This window comes from Mastomys coucha, unplaced genomic scaffold, assembly GCF_008632895.1.
Source record: "Mastomys coucha isolate ucsf_1 unplaced genomic scaffold, UCSF_Mcou_1 pScaffold16, whole genome shotgun sequence".
Lineage (NCBI taxonomy): Eukaryota > Metazoa > Chordata > Mammalia > Rodentia > Muridae > Mastomys > Mastomys coucha.
Window position 1 is genome coordinate 2,026,319 of NW_022196898.1, and position 8,730 is coordinate 2,035,048.

The window sequence follows — 8,730 nt, forward strand, 5'->3', positions numbered from 1 at the left end:
GGGGTTCTTACAAACCCTCCCAGCCACAGGCCATCTCTTTACTTTTCTAGGCTTCAGTTCCTTTACAGATAATATTGGAATCCCAGGAATTTCTGCTCCTTAGAGAGATGACTGAGATTAATCAGCCAAACACAAGAAAGCACTCACAGACATCCAAGTACTGTGTGAGTGTCCAGGACACGACAGTCGCCATTATCTTGGCTTTCGCCAGGCTCATGTCTCCTTCATGGAATGGGGAAGTTGTATTTCATAAATCACTGCCCTGGATAAGGCCTCAGATGTCCTAGTGTTTGGGGTCACATCTGAATTGGCACCCCGGACTGCTCTTCATCTCTGTGAGCTGCCCTCTGGCGCTTAGCTTCTTATCAGACTTTATACACTAGCCACACTGGCCCTCTGTTCCCGGATTGAACTCAATCTCTAGCCCACATTGCAGCCTGTGCAGACACTCTTTTTTTCTGCCTGGGATGTCCTCTTAGCTTGCCATAGTGGGTTTTTGGTTTTAGTATGGGAGGTGCTTCCTCAGATGGTTCCCTGGGTTTCAGCCAACAGTCACCCCTACACACACACACAGACACACACATACACACAGACACAGACACACACACACACACACACACACACACACACACACACGGTAGTCAAGATTCCCCATGTGGAATTTTCACCATGATGCTTGTCCTTGTGTGCTTGTTTTAGTTTATAACCCACACACTTTGCTTGACCTGCAGGAGACCGCACCTGAACAGGGCCAGAGGGCTCCGTAGCTCCTCTACCACAGGTGCTAAAGTTAATGATTAAGCTTGTCCCCTTTCTATTGCCTTAGAGTGTGACTACTTTCCCAAGGAAGAGATCAACTAGTGACTTTATCATCGTCATAGCCCACTTTCCATCTCCCTCCAATTAGGAAGAGGATTCAAAGCAAACCAAACGAAACCGCCCGTTTCTCAGCTCCCCTCTACCATGAAACCGTATTCATAGCTCTCTACCTCAAACTAAGTTTTTAAAGGGCCTCCCAGATTTGAAAAGAGAACCTTTTAGCCTGTTGAAAAGAGGCCTTTAGCCTCGATACTGGCAGGCTGATCAGGCAGTTCCCACTCTACAAAGAGAAATGTTTCCTTGTGCACACTGGGAACAATAGCCTGGGACAGGTCCACAAAGCCTCTCCCTCCCCCTCCCCCCCAAAGCCTCTTTAACCCACAATGCAAAGTAGAAAAAAAATGCCGTGAAATTCTAGAAAGTGCAACCTGGGAGATGAATAAGAAACATAGTTGCACGAGTATCTCCAATGTTTTTGAGAGGAAAGGCTTTGAGGCTGTGTGGGGTGAAGGAAGGAGCAGACGCAGAGGAACCAGGAGGGGTGGAGGCAGGGAGCCATCTCAGCCTCAGCCCTGACTCTGTGAGCACCGGACTGGGGCTTGGTCAAAGCCCAGCTGCTTGGGGCAGGTATCAGCTTGCCTAAGAACATTCTCTGACAGCCCCAAGCACCAGGAGCAGGCAGACGCTGACGCCAATGTCTGTACTCATTGAATCCTAGAAGCTGGAATGAATCAGAATTCCAAGAGAATTATTCGCAATACGGACATTTGCATGTGGCGTGGAGGCGACTCATGAGCTTTTGTAAGGAGCCCCTGTAAGGAATTCTCCAAATATGAACAATTAGACAGCTTTAAAAAGAACAGGCTCAGGTGTGAGGGTTGTACCTCAGACGAGGCTCTCTCTGGCTTTGATCTGTTATCCCACAAACTAGGAGTGGCGGCCACACACTTGTTATCCTAGCATTGGACAGATGGATGGTCACAAGTTCAAACTTACTCTTATTTACACGGAATGTTCAAAGCTAGTTTGGGATGCAGGAGCCCTGTCCCACAACCCCCAGTAAAATAACAGTAACAATTACAGGCTCAGTTTGTTTTCATCAACAACATTGTTTGCTACAAGGTAATGCTGAGTGTTTTGTTGTTTTGTTGTTGTTTTTAAACTCCTTTATTTAACTTTTGTGCTGTTTTTTTTTGGGGGGGGGGTTCTCTGTGTAGCCCTGGATGTACTGGTACTCATTCTGTAGACCAGGCTGGCCTCGAACTCAGAAATCCCCCTGCCTCTGCCTCCCAAGTACTGGGATTAAAGGCGTGCACCACTATAGCCAGGCTTTGTGCTGTTCTTTTGTTTTGTTTTGTTTTGTTTTGAAGCAAAAGCTTTTTATCCCTTGAAAGTCTTCAAAAAGCAATATCCTGATATGGAAGACTAAATAAAAATTATGAAGTCATTTTGAGGAAGGGCTCTTTTGAGAAGAACCTACCAATTTGAAATAATTCTAGGCAATACTTTGGAAGCCTGTATAGAAATGTTACAAGGGGGAGAGATGGTTCTGCGGTTAAGAGTACCGACTGCTCTTCTAAAGGTCCTTAGTTCAAATTCCAGCAACTACATGGTGACTCACAACCATCCGTAATGAGATCTGATGCCCTCTTCTGGTGTGTCTGAAGACAGAGTGGACTCAGTTCTCAATCCTTAAAAGAAGACCTATAAATGGTTTTCTTTTTCAACATATATTTTATTTGTTTTTATTGTGTGCCTATGTGTCTGTCTGAGTGAGTATGTCCATTGGGGGTGCAGGCGCTAGAAGAGGCTATCAGATCCTCTGGAGCTCCAGGCAGTTGAGAGCACCCTGATGTAGGTGCTGGGGATCGAACTCTGATCCTCTGCCAGCACAGCCAGCATCTAAGTGTTGAGACATCTCTCCAGGCTTCTCAGTTCAGTGTTGTAAAGATCACCAAAGAATTGCTGAGTGTGGTGGTCTATGCCTTTAGTTCCAGCCTTCAGGAGACAGCGACAGGCCCATCTCAGCAAGCAGTTTAAGACAGGGATACCCTATTTTGAAAAGCAACTAAAGGGGCTAGAGAGATGGCTCAGTGGTTAAGAGCACTGCTTGCTCTTCCAGAGGACCCGAGTTCAATTCCCAGCAACCACTGGCTCACAGCCATCTGCAATGGGGTCTGATAACCTCTTCTGGTGTGTCTGAAGAGATCAGTGATTTACAAACACACACACACACACACACACACACACACACACAAAATAAGTAAACCTTAAAAAGAAAAGTAACTAAAATGACCAAAAAAAAAGAGTTGCTAATTGTGCATTAGCCATGACAGGTCTGGATTTAGAGGGCAGGGTTCGGGGTGAAGGTATAGCTCAACGGTAGGACACCTACTTAGCACGTGGGAGACCTTCATTTCAGTCCCTAGTACCAACAAACTAATAAGCAAACAAATTGATTATTTAATTTAGGGGACAAATGCAAAAGGCAGGCAACACTTCTGAAGACATTGTCTTATTTGAAATTTCAAGTGCTTAGACAGGGGAAATAATATTCTCCCCAAAAGATGTTAAATGATTCCAGAATGGCTGTGTGGTAGTTAAGAGATTAAGATGCTAACATTATGGTTATACATGAAGAAGTTCGAATAAAATTGTTATGAGATGTGAGACTGAAAAATAGCAGTTTGTCTGTCTGTCTGGTCTTTTTTTTTTTTCAACATTAGGGAAAGACCCAGGGTTCTTCATGTTTGGCACTGAGCTACCCATTCAGCAAGATTAGCAATATTTCTTAATTAAAGTATTACGAAATACAGGCATGCACATTCCCATATCCACTCCCCAGATACACCTAATTAAAAATTTAAAAAAATCAAAAGCTGAAGAAATAATATCCCAAATACTAATATGGTTTGAATGTGAAATGTCCTACCTAGATTCTCGTGTTTGAGCACTTTGTCCCCGGATGCTGAGTGACTTTGGGAAGGTTGTGGAACTCTGAGGAGGTGGAGCCTTGTGAGAGGAAACGAGTCCCTGGGGGAGGGCCGTGAGGCTTTAGAGGCTGGGCCTCTTCTTGTTCGTGCTCTGCTTCTTCAACGTGGATGCCAGCCAGCTTCTAGCGCCTGCCGCCATGCCTTGCCTGCCCACTGCCATGTTCTTCCCACCAGGAGGGACGCTATACCTCCAGAGCTGTAAGGCGAAAGAACCCATTTTACCCCTGATGTTGTGATCTGGGTCAGCAATGGCAGTAACTATGACAACTACAGACATCTGACTATTTCTGTGTACACCCCCAAAAGTAATTTTTCCAGCCAGGCTAATTAAGGCAGGATAATGACAGGGGTCAAGTTCTATATGTCACCTCTCTGTTTTGGGGCACAGTTTGTTTCTGAAAGGTGTAAAGCCTGGAGGAGGGCAGGCTCTGGGGCTATCACAGTAGCTATGCCCTCTGCAAACTCACTTGTCTCTCTACGTCTCAGCTTTATCAACCGAAAAAAAAAAATAGAAAGAGTCACATTTCTTCAAGCCATTTTAAAACTTATTTTTATTAGAAATATGCAGATTCAACTACTAATGTATATTCTCAGCAGGAAGCAGAGTCTGGCCGATTCCACACCGATATTAATTTAACATCATTTTAGATGTTATTAATAGTAGTTTTGCCTTTGAATTTTGTATCTACCTGCAGATTATTTTATTTTTCATTTTTATTTGAGACAAGTTCTTTCTGTGTAATTATGCTGGCCTGGAGCCTCAAGCTTTTGGTCATCCCTCTGCCTCAGCTTTCTAAGGTTACATATGGTTAACACTGTGCACATCCTGCGACTGTACTTAAAAAAAAAAAAAAAGACAAGCCATAAATGCTGGCCTTGTCAGATGAACTACTTTGTCAGTTGTCTTTGCAGGCTATCCAGTTCTTCCAGAAACCGATTCTACAGTGCTGGCAGCCTCAGGGTCAGGTGGTCAGGGATCACAGCCAAATCTCAAACCCTTTTAAAAGCTGTCTGATTTCTTAATCTTGCTTGGTCATTGCTCTTACTCTGAGGTGGAGGTGGTTATGAAACCTGCTGCACTGGGTGATGGAGACCATTGAACCTGCACGTAAATCCAGAAATGGGAGCCGTTATTATTACTAATTATTGTTACTGCTATTTTATTCCCGATTTTGTGTGACGATGTCTCGTGTACCCCAGGCTGGACTCAAACTCATTTCGTAGCTGAGGATAACATTGATCTCCTGACCCCTACATACTCCCTCCGTCCCCAACATGGATGAGAGTACAGCTGTATATAATCAGGATTGGCCAGATTGGCATTTGTAAGATGGATGGATCCAAATCAAGGCCTTTCTCATAAACAAGCAACTGACTGTAAAGTCTAAATTGGATTGGATTCCTCTCTCTCTTTCTCTCTCTCTTTCTCTCTCTCTCTCTCTCTCTCTCTCTCTCTCTCTCTCTCTCCCTCTGTGTGTGTGTGTGTGTGTGTGTGTGTGTGTGTGTGTGTGTGCTCGGGCATACCTCTATACCTGGTTTATCTGGTGCTGGGATTGAACCCAGGTCTTTGAAGAGATTAGACAAACACTCTACCAATGAGCTACATCTCCACCTTTGACTAAGTTTCTTGAGAGATGTGTTAGGAGACTCTGAGGGTGTCCTTCCTCCCTGGAGCTTTCTGAAGTAGGCTGTAATCCTGGCAGGACTCCAGTGGGATTTTGGGGGCAGAAATGCACTATCCCTTCCTTCAACAGCTTTTCGATTTTCTTTTGGGGTTTGCAGTTGAGTTTAGTCACAGAGGGAAAAAGCTGAGTTGCATGTGAGTCTGCTCTTCATCCTTCAAAAATAATGTCCAAATGCTATTTATATCCCAAATCTGGTTTTGAAGGGTTCTGGATTCTTGGATGGAGTGATTGTCACTTAATACCTTAGCGTATCAACGATGAGTGTCCTAGACCTGGTACAGACCCCGTCATTACTTCTCTCTGAGCCAGGTTTATTATTCAGAAAAAAAAGCAAAAACAATAGAATCGTACATTGCCTGGAGCCATGGACTTGGCCTGTGGGAGTTGGGGATTAACTTAGAGCCTGTGTAGTCAGCTGTTAAATACCAAGTATACTTGGCTCTTCTGTGGGCCAGGCACACCCTTAAAGGGAGAGTTATCTTCCTTCCATAAACAAACCCATGTTGAACACCCAGATACAGTAAGGGATGACTAGTGAACGAACACATCTTGACAAGGCCCTCCTAATGACAGAATGGTTTCCTCTCCGGAAGCCCAGTAGCTTCTTGGACTGGCATAGGGCTGGCAGGGGGAGGGGACAGGGTCCTCTGATGCCCTTCTAGTCTCTCCATAGATGCTCTGCATTGTTTGCTTGTTTGTTTGTTTTGTTTTTTCAAGACAGGATTTCTCTGTGTAGCCCTGGCTGTCCTGGAACTCACTCTGTAGACCAGGCTGGTCTCGAACTCAGAAATCCACCTCTGCCTCCCAAGTGCTGGGACTAAAGGCGTGCGCCACCACCACCCTGTGCTGCTCTGCATTTTGAATCCTTATTTGGGGGTTCAAAAACTTTCACCAAGGTAGCCGTGGAGTAGTTGAAAATCATGAAAACCGCCCTTCTTCCTCAGCTTTCTCAGAGTCGAAAGGACAAGCCTAGGGTATGCATATGCATGAGTTAGGGGTGGGTCTTACCAGTGCCAAGACCAAGCCTAGGGTATGCATATGTATGAGCTAGGGGTGGGTCTTTCCAGTGCCGACCACTCTCTCTCTCTCTCTCCTTTTCAAGTCCAGAGCAAGTAGGCAGAGACCTGACCAAGGCCAGCTCTGTCTGCCATCTTCTAGCTCACGGGATGACCCCCAACTACCAGTTTCTGTAAGGAAGAACTGTTGTCCTGCCTGTCGCACACACAGGAGTCAAGCTGCTGTAAGGTTGAGTAATGTTCTGAGGTCATGTGGTGACTCAGTACTTAAGATCAGGGAAAGGAGCCAGGGTTCTGGCCTTCCCAGTTTTACTGTCCTAGCCTACGTCTTGCTTTGCCTTTAAATCCTCAATCCAGTAGGAGCAGAAGGTTGTGAGTGTGAACAGGTTAGCTCCCTTCATTAAGGGAAAGGACCAGAGGTGGATCACCCTCATTCCCCCCAAAAGTCTGTTGCAAACCTGCTTTTTAATTTCAGTGATCGAGACCTAGAAGGAGGTCACAACCACCCTCTCCCCTAAGCATGTAAAATTCGTTTGTTCTGTCAGAGGCTGGTATTTCACAGCAACTGCTGATGGAAGTCTAAATGGGCTGGACCTCCAGCTGCTGGTAAGCAAGTGTGTGCTATTTATAGCTCTGTGTGTGTGTGTGTGTGTGTGTGTGTGTGTGTGTTCGCTTGTGCACTCAAAGGATGGAATTTTTTCTTTCTGAGAAGCATTGAAGTCACAACAGGATGTGGGCTCTGATTGAGACAAGGAGATCACTGGAATCATGTCTATTGTTCTTCTCAGAGTCGAGAATGAGTCAGAGTCACCTGGATGATTGTTAAAACAGATTACCTTGCGTGGAGACTCACGCCTGTGACTCCAGCCCTAAGAAGGTACAGGCAGGAGTATCACAAGTTCAAGGTCAGCCTGGCCTACAGAGAAAGATTGCATTTCAACAAAACAACAGGGCAAAAATTCCACACGGGCTGGGAAGCCTGCTCATTGAGGAAAGCACTTGTGTGCAGGTGTGAGGGCTGGTGTTCAGATTCCTAGCACCCACATAAATGTCGAGTGGGGGGTAGTGACCCCCTGTAATCTCAGCACTGAGAAGGTGGGGATGAGATCCCTGGAGTAAGCTGGCCATCAAGCCTGGTCAAATCAGTGAGCTCTCTGCCCCCACTTATAAGGCAGAGAGGGTTAAAGATGACACTGCTGGCCTCCACACGTCATTACTGGGACCTAATCCAGTGTCTTTGATCAGTTGGAGTCTTTTTTTTTCCTTATTTAGTTTTTATTCATAATCATAAACTTTACTTTGCAATCCAGCTAGACTTGAAGGGGAATGAGGAAAATATGGAACCCAAAGAACTTCAGTGAGAGCAGAGATGACAGGGTATTTTGAGCAGATGGGGTGGGGGTGCTCTCAGAAGGAATGGTTTGATGGGTAAAAATGCCCACAAGTCAAAAGAAATTAGAGTTGTCCACAGTCGGAAATGGTGATCTTCTTACTGGTCTTGCCATTCCTGGACCCAAAACGCTCCATGGCTTCCACAATGTTCATGCCTTCTTTCACCTTTCCAAAGACCACATGCTTGCCATCCAGCCATTGAGCCTTGGCAGTGCAGATAAAAAACCGGGAACCATTTGTGTTTGGTCCAGCATTTGCCATAGACAAGATGCCAGGACCTGTATGCTTCAGGATGAAGTTCTCATCCTCAAATTTCTCTCTGTAGATGGACCTGCCTGCCACCAGTGCCATTATGGCATGTGAAATCACCACCCTGGCACATGAATCCTGGAGTAATTCTGTGAAAGGAGGAACCCTTATAGCCAAATCCTTTCTCTCCAGTGCTCAGAGCATGGAAATTTTCTTGCTGTCTTTGGAACTTTGTCTGCAAACAGCTCAAAGGAGACTCGGCCCAACGGCTCATCATCGGCCGTGATGTTGAAGAACACGGTGGTGTTGACCATGACTGCAGCACGTGGCGAGAAAGTGACAGTGGCATCTGCAAAACTGATCAGTCGGAGTCTTAAGACTGACTCCACTGATGGCTTAAACAGCAGATATCTGTTTATTACACTTCTGGAGGCTGATGATCCCAAGACCAAAGTGGTGCTGTCACCTGGTTTATAGAGAGTGTCTTTTTGTTGACTTTTCATGTTGGCCATGGGACACAGCTTTCTGGGGCCTTGGATATGGAACTATTTCCACCACAGGGGTCCCCCTGGTGAC

At 45.6% G+C, this 8,730-nt stretch overlaps 1 pseudogene; it reads right to left on the minus strand.

The window, feature by feature from the left end:
• Positions 1-7,938: 7,938 nt before the first annotated feature.
• On the minus strand, positions 7,939-8,468 carry LOC116094011 (annotated as a pseudogene).
• Positions 8,469-8,730: the final 262 nt, after the last annotated feature.